The 14,603-nt window shown below is 41.5% G+C and overlaps 1 protein-coding gene across 6 annotated transcripts in view; it reads left to right on the top strand.

The window, feature by feature from the left end:
• The window catches only part of utrn (utrophin), a 170,979-nt gene that overhangs the window by 65,224 nt on the left and 91,152 nt on the right, over positions 1-14,603 (top strand). The window lies entirely within an intron of this gene.

The raw sequence follows: 14,603 nt of genomic DNA, 5'->3' as shown, positions 1-14,603 counted from the left end.
TAACAATGAAGCCTCTTCATTAAAGTTATTAACTGACTTTGTTATGGTTAAGTTATTTAAATGCTGAAATCACAGACGCTGCTGAGCATGTGTCTGCCTCACAGATTCTTTTGGAAAGAGCTGAACAGACTGTGTTCTTGATGTCTAATGAAAAAACAAACTCAGTTGTATCACTCTGTAACCTGTTACAGCCGCTTGTCAGCTGTATTGATTTCACCTTAGAGGAAACGACTACCGGTGTGTGGTGGACTTGGTGTCATTTTGTATCCTTGTTGATCATTATTGATCGCTGATCTCCTTTGCTGTCTGTCTTAGGTTGCACAGCATTGACCCACTCTCAGTTGGAGGGCAGAGGGGACCAGCTGTTGAGGTTTGACAGCACTGTGAACAGAGTGAGAGAGAGACTAATGCACCAGTCCAGTTTTCAATCATGCCCCAACAAACATGTGGCGGTTCAACTTAATCCATCCTTAATCCACAAATCCATCGCTGTTTCGTTCTCCGCCCTTTTTTCTACTGCGTGTATTTGGTTGTTTATCAATCTTTCTTTGTACTTTTGCCAGAGAGAGTGAACGCGGGTGAAGTCTGTTACAGCATTTTACAGATATTTCAGGTCTTGCTTACATCTCTAGAACAGAGAAATGCAGAAAGCAAAGGAGAGATTGCACAAGGACAAGCCCTGGTAAAAAATGAAGCACAAGAGAGAATGGCAAAAAGAGCTTTATGTATTGATAATTTTCCTGCTCCTTCTCAGTTATTTATCTTCCATATGCCATGCTAGATATTGCTTGTTTTGACAATTCAGGGCAAAACAAGTGATTTTTTTTTTTCCAGCCTTGCACATGTACAGTATCATCACTTGCTCGTTCCTTCATTATAAACTTATTCAACTCTGGAGGAAAATCACTCATTTGGCTTCATTCAGCGTCCTCACAGGCCAGACCTTCCTGGATTGCATCCCTACCAGTGGGAGACATCACTCATTCCACACTCGATTACCCTCCCCTGGGTTGCATCAGTCATTCCAGCTTCGTTTGGCCTTCCCTTGGGGGGGAAATCAGTAATGCCGTGCTTGTCCTGCCTCCCAGGGGCGCGCTCACTGGCCGCTAGACTGGAACAGTGACTTCTCGATGATGGATTTGCTCGGGGCTCACCCCTCTTGGATCTGGCCATTCTTGCTGTTTCAGGACAGCGCTGTTCCTAATACAGCCCATCTGGCCTTTGTCTTACTTAGGATATTAAGTACTTGAATAAAAGTACTGGCCCTACTTTAAGCAGATTCATATTGATTAATACTAAATGAACCACTGTAATTATAGTGAGTTGGGGAAATAACTCGAAAACAGTTATGAAAAGCATCATATTTGACATCCTTTATTTTTCCAGAGAACAAACTGTACTCATACCATCTGTAATGGAAAAAAAAAAATCACCAGTAATTTCTAGCTGATCTGACCGACCAAGTCAACAATTCTTCTTGTCACAGACCCACTGACATAAAGGCCTTATATTACATGCAGGCTGTATTTTACTTTTGGCATTCCAATTAAGCTGCAAAGCCAAGCTTATCTTCTAAAACATATTGACCTCCATCATATTGGCCCTCAGTATTTCTAACAGTGGCAGCACAGAGCAGAGTGGCTGCTGTGCCAGCTCACCATGCTATGATGGATGGGAAGTTTCTAAAATCTATTGAGTGATAACCTTTTAGTCGTCTTTTTCTGTTAATCGTGCTCCGTTGGTAGCTTTTGGGCATATGTGTGTGTGCATGCCCGTTTAACGGCGTCATTATGTTGATGTATAATACTGAGCTTTGCAGTCTTTGTGAGCGGAAGCCATTTAAATTGAACTGTTTAGAACTGCATCTATTATTTGGTGCTTAAATTGTTTTCTTCTCCCACTTTCAAAGTGATTCAAAACAATAATCTTTAATGAGGTTGTATGCATTTAGAGAATTTTCACATCTATACAGTGTTCCCTAAGGCTTCTTTTATGTATATGGTCCTATAGAGTATTTACGCAGCACACAGAATTGCACTCATTTGCATTGGAACGTAAGCTTAATGCCTTAAATGTGAAGTTCACAGTCCTTTTCACCCTCTTCTGCCCCTTGCAACCTTGCTCTCTTGTGTTCTTACTTCTTCTTTGTTTGTACGCTTGTGACTTGAATTGTTTACTGGTAAAGCGTACTTGTGAGTGGCATGCCTGGTTAGTTTGTACTGAGGCATACAGAGGGGCCCTGTGGGCTCATTTGATCTCCTCCCTTTTGCTCTGCTCTGTCTCTCTGTGTGTAATCACTAGCTGAGAATTGGCTGAAGGGCCCACCTCTCTCCTGAGGAGTGTCCTCCTACTCTCATTACTGTAGCACTGGCTCCCACTGTATGTGTGTGTGTGTGTGTGTGTGTGTGTGTGTGTGTGTGTGTGTGTGTGTGTGTGTGTGTGTGTGTGTGTGTGTGTGTGTGTCCTGCCAAAGCCCACTTTAGAAAGAGCCCTTAAGCAGTGACAATGTGGAGTCATGCCTTGTCTTTTCTACTGTTTGTCTGGAAAATACTTTGGCCTCACGCCATCCACCTCTGCCCCCAGCTCACCTTGCTATCCCAGGACAGGTGAGTCAGGCTCGGGCATGGAGCCCATCTGTCTGACCTCCCTGTCCTTGAGCTCCACCAGGGTCCTCTGGGTTATTAGCAAGTGTTAGCATGAGCAGTTAGAGCCTCAGGTGCAGACTGAGAACCCCCCACTTTGCCCCTAGTAACCTGGCTCACACTCAAATCACAGATATTTTCTTTCACACATGCTTAGACTCATTTACGTTACAGACACACGTGTGCATAATGGACTCTCTCTCTCTCTCTCTCTCTCTCTCTCTGTCTCTCTCTGTCTCTCTCTCTCTCTATCACACACACACATGCATGTGCACATTTACTCACTCAAGCACAAGTATACACACACACACACACACACACACACACACACACACACACACTTACACCGCAGCTCGCCTGTGTGGTGAGTCACAGGCTGGAGAGATATGTGGCAACAGATTCATAAATGCAGATCACTTAAATTCATCAAGATGGTATTGGGAGCGAGCGGGGACAATAAAAGAATATGAAGACAGGATGCTGCTCCCAATCAACATTACATGTAAATCCCCCAGATGGACTTCCTATTGGCAGTAGTGGTGATTTGAAATAGCACTTAAATCACAGATACAGCCCAGAGTTGAGCTGTTCTTATATTCTCAATTGCCATTACTGCACAAAGTGACCGTTCCATTACAATGAGCTGAGGAACCCGCCTTCTATTTGAAATGTCACCTGGGATTAGATGAAATATATAATAAACTACATTTGATATTAGTAGATGCAAATATAAATGGAGAGAAAACTCCTCCCTGCTCTTCCTCTCTCATTCTACCCCCACTTTGTCTCTGCCGTTTCCAGTAAGCCCAGTTATTGAGCCAGTAATGCTTGTGTGTGTTGTTTTTGTGTGTTTGTGCACTATAGCAATGGATTTTGTGCTCACACTTCCATTAGTGGCTTTCAGGCGGGCCCCAACAGCAAGCTAAACCGGCTAATGCCTGCGCGGTTTATCATCAGATAGACTTTATGATGCTGGAAAGCTCTGTAACCACCCAAGCTCTCGACATATGATGGCCAGAGTAAACAACAGATTGTAGCCAGGAAGGATAGAAAAGAAATGAGAGACAGACACAAAACTGTCAAGTGTATTGGTAATAATAAAAATGTTTGATCACTTGTTTCTTTTTTTTTTTCTTATTATGAATCCTTATATTTGGGAGAGCCCTTTAAGTAAATTGACCAGTAGCTCTGAAATTCACTAATTAACCACTAATTATATCTTGTTTTTTTTAAGCCATATACAAACAAAAATGTAAAAACAACAACTTGTGGTTTCAGGGGGAGCGGTGTGCTCCTACTTTTATTATTTTGTGCTTTGACCAAAGCAAGCTGAAGTCATCAAACACAGCCATACAACAACTAATAGGTTAGACTTAAATCAGACAACCTCTGATCAAAGAAAATGTAAACAAGGCATGACAAAGTAATGAATGCTTTGTCTATATTAATTGTCTGTACTCTGAACTTACAGTAGTTGACTTGATACTTACTAAAAGATACTGAGATTCAAGACCCAGCTGTCGTGGAAGACTTGTTTGTTTTCAGACAGCGGACTTGGCCAGAACTCCCTAACTCACCTGACACCATGATCTATGGTTGGCCAAGACTTCCCGAGCTGGATCACACCAAGTGGAGACAGGGTAGAGATTGCGATGTCCTGCAGGCTGAGTGGGCAAAGGGCACATACTACATAGTGATACGTTTAACTCCATCTCCTCCTTTGTTTGGTTTCCTTTTTGCCACAACCATCTCTCCCTCTAATAACAGCAGACTCGCTGTAAAAATAAAATTTAAAAGTATAGAAGTTTGTAGAGCGATACCTGGAGACAGAGAAAAAGGGGACACACTAACCTGGAGGCAGTGAGCGGCAGGAGGCAGTCATTTTTGTTGCCAGCTTGAGCTCCCTCTCGCCCTCCCTTCACTGTCGCCCAGACTGTTTGCCAGACGAAGTCAGGGTGTCATCCAGGGGGCGACCTAAGTGGGGGAAATAAAATGAGGGGTGCAATCATTTTTCTTTTGCTGCTCCTTCTATTCTTGGTCTGACAATCAATCTACGGGGACAAGGCCTGAGCTCTGCACCCTGCCAGTGTCCCACCCTGCCAATATCTATAGTGAGCTCACAAACGCAGTGCTGACTCACAGCCCATATTGTGTTTTCTCTCCCCCTTCATTGAGCGTCTTTATCTCTGTGGAGCCGACAAATATCAGTTTGAGGTTGAAGAAGAGGTGACAGTGTGTAATTCTCACACAAACACATGCAGATGCATAGTGTGCGTCACTCAATCAGCCTTACAAACAATCGATAACATTAGAACAGAATAATAATAAGAAGAAGAGGACTGATCCAATTAATATTCAGTAGATTTTAGCTAGAAATGGTATCTCCTTCTCAGTGCTAGTACTTCTCCCTGCTATTTCTCTCCTCTTTGACCTTTCTTCCTTCTGTTTTAGCTGCATCAACTTTAACACTTCTTCCTGTGCGATTCTCTCCTACATTTGACCATTTTTCCCTCTTCTGTCAAGGGTAATTAATTCTTTAAGAAGAAGTGGCACATTCGCTGAAAGATAACGTCTGCTCCTGCTACGTGTCAGTGGTTTGGTGTTTCATTTCCGTGGTGCACTGAGCCCAGATGATTGTGTATTTCGTCTGTTTTGTGGAAGATGCTGTGCACATTTTCTGTGATTTATCACTCTTCAATCTCTTATCCACAGCTGAGCAACTGTGTTCATTTTGCAGTCGTTCTGTTTCTGAATGTTGCTCTGTCTGTAGAGACTAACCATCCTTATTGGTGTCTTCACACACTCACAAGAGGAAAAAAAGAGCTTTGATTGAATGAAGGAAACTTTTTTTTTTTTTAGCTGTTTAAATGTGAAGCCTCACTTTCCTACTGTACCTGTCTTCTTCCTCTCCTGTCATAACTCCTCTCGGTACCGATTTCCCTAATACCACCCCTCAGTAAGCCATATGCAGCATATGCTCCGGCTCATATCCCTCTCTTTCTATTTATGCAGTCATCTGCTCTTTGCATGCCACTCTTAAATCATTCATGCTCTCCCTCTTTTCTTCCCATCTTCCTGAAACTGTCCATCTCTTCCTCAAGTCTTAGACAGATGGCTTACATGCTACTTGAGCCCGCCTTGATGCCACGCTTATGAAGCAGATCATTACATGCTGATAAAACATTGATCAAATGCTTTTCTCTGACACGGCAACATTTAATCATGCAGGGTCAGATCCTTGGAGGGCCAGTTTGCATCACTGAAACTACACCCACTCACACATCATACGTGACTCGCCTTAACAGCTCAAGGTTGGGTGCAAGTATGCGTGTTTCAATTCTAGAGCTTTTGTGTGTGTGTATGTGTGTGTGTGTGTATCGCTTACTGTATGTGTGCATGCACATTGCCTGTTAAATAGCTTGCTTAGCAGCCTCTTCAAGGAAATGTTTCCTTTTTCTGTTCCTGAAATTAAGCACTACCTTCCAGGGCAGATCCCTGACTTGGGGCCATCAGTGGCCTAAATGAAGAAAAGCAGAACCCCCCAAAAAATGAGTGAAAGTGGGGAGGATGGAACAACAAGAATAACAGAAAAGATGAGACCCAGAGAGAAGGTCGAGGGATGAAGGAAATAGCAGTGTGCATTGGTTAAAGGAGGGGGATAGTGCATTTAGCATGCCCTCAGAGGTAAATACTGTGGTGCAGCAAAAACAAAGAGCAACTGAAAATGGTTTCTGCTGTTATATCACAGGGAGATTAAAGATAAATCGTGCTATATATAGTCTGTAATCTGCAGGAGGGTACAACCAGCTAGAGGAGCTAGAGTCAAATGCCACAGTAGAAATACAACTGAGTAAAATCGTGTGGGGGGAAAAGAATTTGATGTATATGCTGGCTAGTCAGATTTACTTTACAGAAATATTGAGCAGAGTTTGTTTAAAATCTTAACTTTGCCCAAAGGAGCTCTCACCGTTGACATGTATTTTCTGCTCTGGGCAGCTTTTGGTAAAACTAAAAAGACACGTTAAATCAGAAACGTTTCTTTCACACAACATGGTTAAAAGATTAGACACGATACAGCTCCATCAAATGCGAGATACTCAAGTTGAGAGAGGGATCAGAGATGATGGCAGGGGATCAGTGTGAGCAATGGAAATGTTTGTGAAAGACAGCCCAACATAAGCCTTAACTCCGCTTGAGTGGTACCTTCACACATCGGACCATAGACATCAAAGAACGTTCTGAGCACTTAGATGTGAAGAGGAATAAAATTAGATTTACTACAGTGCTCCCAGTGTGGGTGTTCATTGGTTCAGCATATTTTATAGTCATCACCCAAATGCCTGAAAAAAGGGACATTTTCACTCATCAGCCGAGAGAAGATGAGTCTGGCTTCCCTGAAAAGGAAGCAAGGAGGGCGGCTCGAGAGGCAGGAGAGCAAGGAAAAACTTATGGCAGAAAATAAAATGGCTGCCAAGTGTATATTGTAATAGAAAAAGCTGCTGAGGTGAGGAAAGAGAGATAAAAACCTGATATTGTGGAAGTATGAGCGAAAGGGGAGGGTTCTTGTGACAAGAGGGACTCAGATCTTGAGAAAGGGTGGGAAAGATGCAAAGACATGGAGAGACCAGAGACTGACAGAAGAAGAAAGGAGAGATGAAGAAAAGGTCGATAGAGGCGTACATTTCCATCTTTGATGTTTGCACGGCCTATTTAAGGGTCACTGGAGAGACAATCACACACACAGGCACAGAGACACATAACACACACACACACACACACACACACACACACACACACTGTCCAGAATCGATCCGAGTGCTCATTTTCAGTCTAATGGATATTCTCAGATTGGGCATGTGGTGAAAATTCATTTGTTGCTTCACTACATAAATGACTTCATTTTCGCCTGCATTGCCTCCCACTGTGGACAAAAGAGAAATACCAACAAAGCCTATTACACATTTGTCCAGTGTACGTACGGGGAGGTCTGGAATGTCTCCCTCTTGTAGTCTCTGTCCCCTCTTCAGTGTCTGTGTGTGTGTGTGTGTGTGTGTGTGTGTGTGAGTGAAAGTGTGTGTTGGGGTGCCAGTTTGTGCCTGCTAAATATCATTGGGATTAGCACCGGGGGCTTAATTAAAAAGCAATTACCTTTGGTCGCTGTGGGCGACGCTTGGCGGAGAGTAGCTTGACTAATCTGGTGAATGGTGTGAGGGACCCTTGCCGTGCAACACACACAAACACACACACAAGTTGTGCAATTGTCTGCAGAATTAAAGGAGGATTAGAACAATTGTTAATTAGTGAAGTGGGGTGGAGGCTGAAAGGGTAGAGGAGGGGCAGACATGCTGCATTCCCCTTTGCCTCTCATAGCCTCTGTGTGTTTATTTATAAGGTTAAAGAGGAAAATGATATACCCAGAACCTAATTCATTTTCTGTGATGCACTTGTAAGCATGCTCTCTCTCTTTCTCTTTGTCGGCCTCCCTCTCTCTTTAAAATCCTAAAATAGGTTAGCACAGTTAGCGCCAGAGCTAATCTTTTAATTTTAAAGCTCCAATTAGATGATGCTAATGACACTAATTAGATCATCTCTCTGAGACTCACTGCGAAGTGCCCTTGAAAAACCCTGTATGCTTGAGACAACAGAGGGGAATCTGCCAAAAATGTGTGTGTGTGTGTGTGTGTGTGAGAGTGAGAGTGATTTCCTAAACTGTAACACAGACAGAGCTTTTCTGAATACAAAGGATGTTCTGTGTTCACTTGGTAAACTCAGGATTTATGTTTAAGGTTTTTAGAATTTGGCCTTGGCTGAAGTGTGGGTAAGAATTTGGTGATTTGTTTTGTTGGTTGAAGCAAAAGCATAGGAAATGTTGTCACTGACCTGTCAATATACAGTATGTGTTTTTCTGTGGTTGTGAGGACTCTGTTCTCACGGTAATTGTCAAAACAGGTCGTGTTTGGATTGATTTTGTTGTTCTTCATTTAGATTGCGGGCTTAGAGTGATTTCTGGGTTTGGGGTCAAACCTAACAAGAGGGTGAAGTGTAGGGTTAATGCAGGCATTTGAGTCTAAATGATGGTTTTTGGTCCTCACAAGGACAGAGCTACAAATAGGGTGTGTGTTTATTCTGTGTTTGCCCTCAGGTTCATCGATTTGTGGTAGTTCATCAAGGTTTAATTTCGGATTGATGTTTTCCATCCAGGGGAGAGGGACCATTAATTACCACTAACCACTCTGGGAAAAACACAAAAACACGAGCACACACACATCATTGTTTTGCTCTATTCATGGGGGCTTATTATCGACATAATGCATTCCCTATAGCCCCTTACCCTAATCTTAACCGCACAACTGAACCCTTTTCCTGAAACCAGTATTTGGACCCCACAAATGTAGTAAAACAAACACACAAACACACACCACACACACCACACACACAGAAACACACAAGGAGCACACCTCTACCCCTGGCTGATGTATCATAATTGTCCTCTTTCCATCCTGCTTCGCTCTATTTATAGCCCATTTTAGGCCCCACCCTGCCAGACAGTGCCATCCATGGCAACCAAATGACTGACAGGGCAATCGACGAGCAGACTCCGTCCCTATGTCTCCTTCCTCCCGTTGACCTTCCCTCTGACATCACTTCTGTCTGACTGTCTCGTTTCACTCTGTACTGACTGTGTGTGTGATCATAGCTTGGTTAGTCAGGATGGCCTTACACCTCACTACTAAATGTCCCTTCTCATGCACAGATGAAGTACCCAGCTCACAGAGGTGAGTGTGGGTCATAAAACACACGTACTCACAAACGCAAGCTTAACTGTACTTGACTACATGAATTACTTACTCTTACCCTAACCCCTGTCTCTGTATATTATATTTATATATTATTTTTTATTCAAAATTTGAAGTATAGTTTAGGTGTGTAGAAAGTCTTCTGTTTGGCCTCGCCAATTCTTTACCAATGGTGGCTGTCAGGCTCTTGTTAGCATTATCGAAATATTAATTCCCATCTTATCCACCAGCTCTAGTTTAGAGCTTTACAGACTTTCCCTTTGTTTTCTTGAATATTTGTTTGTGTTTGCTCTTCTATTGTACGTGTTCAAGTGTTTTGGTCAAGGTTTGTGCTTTTTATTCATTTCAAAATTTCGTGTAAAAAAAAAAAAAAAAAACGAAAGGAAAAAAACTTTATTAAGACAGCCATCCATGGCAACAAAGAGAGTGGAGTAGTTTTCATGTCTCTCTCCCCAGCCATGTCCCTCAGCTTCTCCTGTGGGATCCAGAGCTGTTCCCAGGCCAGATGGGATACTTTATGTAATCCTTCCAACATGTTCTGGGTCTGCCCGCGGTCTCCTCCCAGTTGGAAGTGCCCCCTTAAATACCTAGTCATGTCGATGTCCCGGAGGCATCGTAATCAGCAGCCCAAAGCAACACAAAGAAGTAGCAGTTGTACTATTTGTGTAACCATGACACCCTGTTTGGAAACTAATTACAGCTGCTTGCATATGTGATATTTTTACTTCGGTCATGACCCCAGCTTGTGATCATAGTTTAAAACTTGGAACTTACATCCACTGCTTATAAAGAGCTTTGCCATTGGGCTCACCATCCTCTTCACTGGACAATCATTTTCAATATCCAGGTTGCAACAAAAACCCAACCTGTTGACCTCACACTGGATTTTATTTCACTCCTTAACAAGTAGTTCCAAATTCCTTCACTTGAAACAGCAGCTCACTCCCAAGGGGTGTCTGTAATTTTCTGTGGCATACTTAACACGTTGTGGTTGAACAAAATGAGTGACAGCATTAATAAAGTGTGGGCTTCATTGTGGAAGGGTTACATTACACAGCTAGCAAGCATGAACTCCAAATACTGGTTGCCATGACAGTGTCACTGGCCGGCCATTGGAAGATAAAAAGGACCAGCGAGAAGGCAGGCAAGAGGAAATGAAAAGGGAAAAATAATGAAGGACCAAGAAATGCCATCTCACCCTACACATGCATTGATTTGCTAAGGTAGTTTGGTCACAGCTAAAGAAGTGAGAGTTTGTGTGAGAGGTTGCAGTTTCATAACAGGCAACAGGGACTAAGGTTAATCACACCACACAAAACAGTTCTGACACAATCTGCGCCCCTCGCTGCCTCACCAATGCCTCATGGACCATGATAATGCTTTACCAGTCCTTACAAACTAGATGCCCTCACGTTCCTCAGCACACTGTTATCTAGTTGTGTGTATGGCATAACAAAAAGTTGCCTTTGATTTGTATTGTACATGGCACTTGATTTACTTTTTTTGAGGTTAGGGTTGAAGTAGGACAACTCAAACAGTAAGTCTAACAGGTTTTTATTAAGTTTTGACTTGGATTTTGGTGAGTGTACCTTAGAAAAATAATGTAAAATTTGAGTGCATCACTTTTTCCATCTATAATTATAGTGCGGACTGGTCCAGAGTAGGAGTAACATAGGCTCATCAAAGACCTGCAAGTCAGGAGACGGGGGCTCAGGAAACAAGTGACCTGAATACACAAAATCTATCCAACTAAAGTAATTTGTGAGTCTGATGATAATAGGAAAGTTTTCATTTTTAGGACAAATGATATGTGAAGTGTTGTTTTTTCTTTTTTTGAGAGAGAGAAGAGATACATCATTCATACCCATTTAAAGTCTGGTTCATTGTTCATTCCCAGGCACTGAAATTTCTGGTACAATATTTGAATGGCTTTAACTATGATAAAAACTGGCTTGCATTAAATGACATGCATTAGAGTAATTGTATCTGGCTTCAGTAGTTCTTAAAAACATGCTGACCTGCTAACCCTTGGTCTTCGATGTTTTTTATTAGAAACAAGGCAGTTTGTGGCTCTCAGAAGTTCCAAATGAAGTGCTTCCTGGTGGCCTCAGTTGTGTAAACATGCTGAGCAAAGTTCATCTTTGATGGCAATTGATGAGGCAGTTTTGTGCTGCTGTTGTAAAAAAATACAATAATACAAAAGAGTTATAAAAAGCCAACCACTGAGCAATATGTAATGCACTTAGTACTTGGATGTGAATTCACGCTGAATGGAAAAGTCCAGCCAAAACTCTCTTGGGCATTGCCGGCTATATTGCTGCCACAGTGCCATTTCATCATATGAAACAGTTGTAAGTGATTGGATGGCTCCCAAACCCGAGAATTGTATTTTCCCAGTAGTGTGAGCGATATTGGGCTGATGTGCTTTGTATTGCTTCTGGAAACTGCATGTATAAAGGGACTGAATTGGAGGGGACAAATAGTCACTGTAATGAAAGACGCCTTAGGCTGTCTGTGATATAACTCAGTTTTTCCCAGTCTATTGTGGGTTTTATTTACTTCTATTCTCCAATTTCACTACAGAGCAATCATATGAGGTGGTTTTTCTCTATTTCTCTTAAAAGTTCTTTGTGAATGCCCTGATGTAACTCAGTGACTTAAACAATTGGTGGTGTGAGATTGCAGTTTTTTTCTCTGTCTGAGCCCACTGGTTTCCATTTATACACTTGTACTGACAGGCCTGGGCCTTAAACAGGTGCTAAATCAATTTAGGGCTCCAACCTTTCCATAAACGTGTCACTCATCACCTAATTGCTAAGTTCACTAGTTTACTTTAATTAACTTTAAGAGAGACACACACTCATTTAGGCATGCCCACACAGCAGCTGTGCCACCCTCTCTAGTTTGTCACAGAGCAGACAAGATTGATAAATGGCTTTAAGACTGGACGTGCTGACTGGTGTTTGTAACTCTAACGCTGATTGGCTGCACAGTTAAGACGTCACATACACCCTGTCTCTAACTCTATTTCTGTCGTTTTTCTCCTTCCTGCCTCTCTCTGTCTCTCTCTCTCTCTCTCTCCCTCTCCCTCTCCCTCCCTCCCTCTCCGCCAATGGACACAGTGTACTGAGTGCCTTGTTAATGCTTGACTGACATTTATAAGTGGCTGCTTCCTTTATAATGATGAAGTTGTTTCAGACCGTGATGTACTGGAATCACTAAAACAGCAATTATATTCCAGACATCTGTTGTTTAAATGGCTTAATATAATGTTGTTTTTATTTTTTTGTCGTTGTCTATTTTAGCGAGATATGTACTGAGAGGATAAGCAAAGTAAATCTTGTCATACTTAATTATTAACTTTATTTTAAAAATACAAGTGCTTGTAGTTTGTCAAAGAAGCCAATACATGCATATTAATGAGATTTTGTGTTTATTTTTTACGCATGATGGCTGTGTCTCAGCAATATACAGTGTGTACTCGGCGAAATCTTGTGATTAATTTTGACTTACAAGTGTGATTTGCAGCATCTCAGATGTTTCCCTCTTCATGTGTGCATTGCTTTATATTTTATGGAAATCAATTGGGAATGAGAGCTAAAGCCATAGCAACACTGCCAGTACAAACAGGAAACCCAGCCTGAGGAAAGCTATTTATAATGTTTATAATGTATATTTAGCTGCATTTTCATGGTCCAGTGTTGCTTGAATCTCTCAGAATAGACTAATTTATGGCAAAACTTAAGAAGTAAAATTGCTGTTTAGAAAAAAAATATTTTTTATAGCTCATTTTTGTGTACAAGAGATGGTATGTGTCAGTAGTTCTTTTTGCCAATAAAATATAGTGACTCAGTGTTGGCTCATCGTTGCTCCCCTTCTATGACAGAATACATTTAAAAACCTACAATACACGAAAAGACCCATTTTCCTGCTTCAGATCATAGTATTAATCCTCTTCTAAACTTGGCTGCCCTGCTTCCTTTACTCAAGGACTCACCTTCCAGCTATTTCACTGTCTCATCCTCCTTTTACTCTCTCACTAGAGGATTGCTGTTGTAATTATTGTCTCAGTGGGGAAAAAAATCAGAATTTATTTCAGCCTTGTGGTAACTCCCATTTTTCTTTGATGTTGAAGCTTGAGTCGAGGTTAGATTGTTTGCCGTGCCGCCTCTCTGTGGCATTTTGTTTGATTGATGCAGTCCAGTTTCATGGGATAATCTTTATGATAATATTATGAGCTGCATATTTCTGTTGGCAGGAGACTTGCTAATGTGGTGGTTTTCGTATTTCATCAGTTGAAGGATCACCTGCTTGCTCCTCTGAGCATTGTGAAAGTTCTCTTATCTTTTTGTTTCGGATGGGATAATGTTAGAAATACCTTATCATTCGGTATCAAACAAGGCAAGTGATTCTTCAAAAGCTGACATTAAGAATATTAAGAGTTTTCATGTGACTTGAAAAATATCAATGTCATACATTTGATGTAGAAATCATTTTTGTGTTTGCCGGTTTGATGTGAAGTAGAGAAAATATTTATTCAATATACATATATATAAAATATGTAAATTTTTTTATTTTATTTTATTTTTTATGTTTTTAAAGTTTTCACTCAACGTACTTGGACTCTATAACTGTTTTTGGAATAAAACATTCACAAACCAACATCAAGTTGCCATTGCAGCAACAAAGAAAGAAAGAAAGAAAGAAGAGTTTACTGTTTGAAGCTGGCCAACTTTAAGTTGTATAAAAAGTGTATGACCTTGAATTTCTCTCAGAGTAGTTTATAAGATCAGAACAAATCAACCATGATAATTACGCAACATCTTTTATAAAAAATACATACAGTCTCCAACTTTAATTACTCTATGTGCAGCAGTTTTTATGCTGCAGTGCCCCAGGCCATTCATATGCCCGGAACAGATGTTAAGCCGTCAGACACGGGACTGGCATATGCCTTGTGTTTGCACCACAGTGCTGTGATATGAACACGAACCTTCCTTTGACCCCCGAGGATGTGCTGTGGTTCAAAGTCACATCTGGGTCGATGACAGTAGAGGCACATTTCTACACAATGAAGGGGTCATCTGAGTAAAATCTACAAAGTGGAGGAGAAATGTCTCATTAACATAAACTGTACTGACATTCTGCTCCCACAGCCAAGGCA

This window comes from Seriola aureovittata, chromosome 19 (genome assembly GCF_021018895.1).
Source record: "Seriola aureovittata isolate HTS-2021-v1 ecotype China chromosome 19, ASM2101889v1, whole genome shotgun sequence".
In the NCBI taxonomy this organism is placed as follows: Eukaryota; Metazoa; Chordata; class Actinopteri; order Carangiformes; family Carangidae; genus Seriola; species Seriola aureovittata.
Note: the sequence above shows the minus strand (reverse complement) of the source record. Positions and strands in the feature narration are given on the sequence as shown.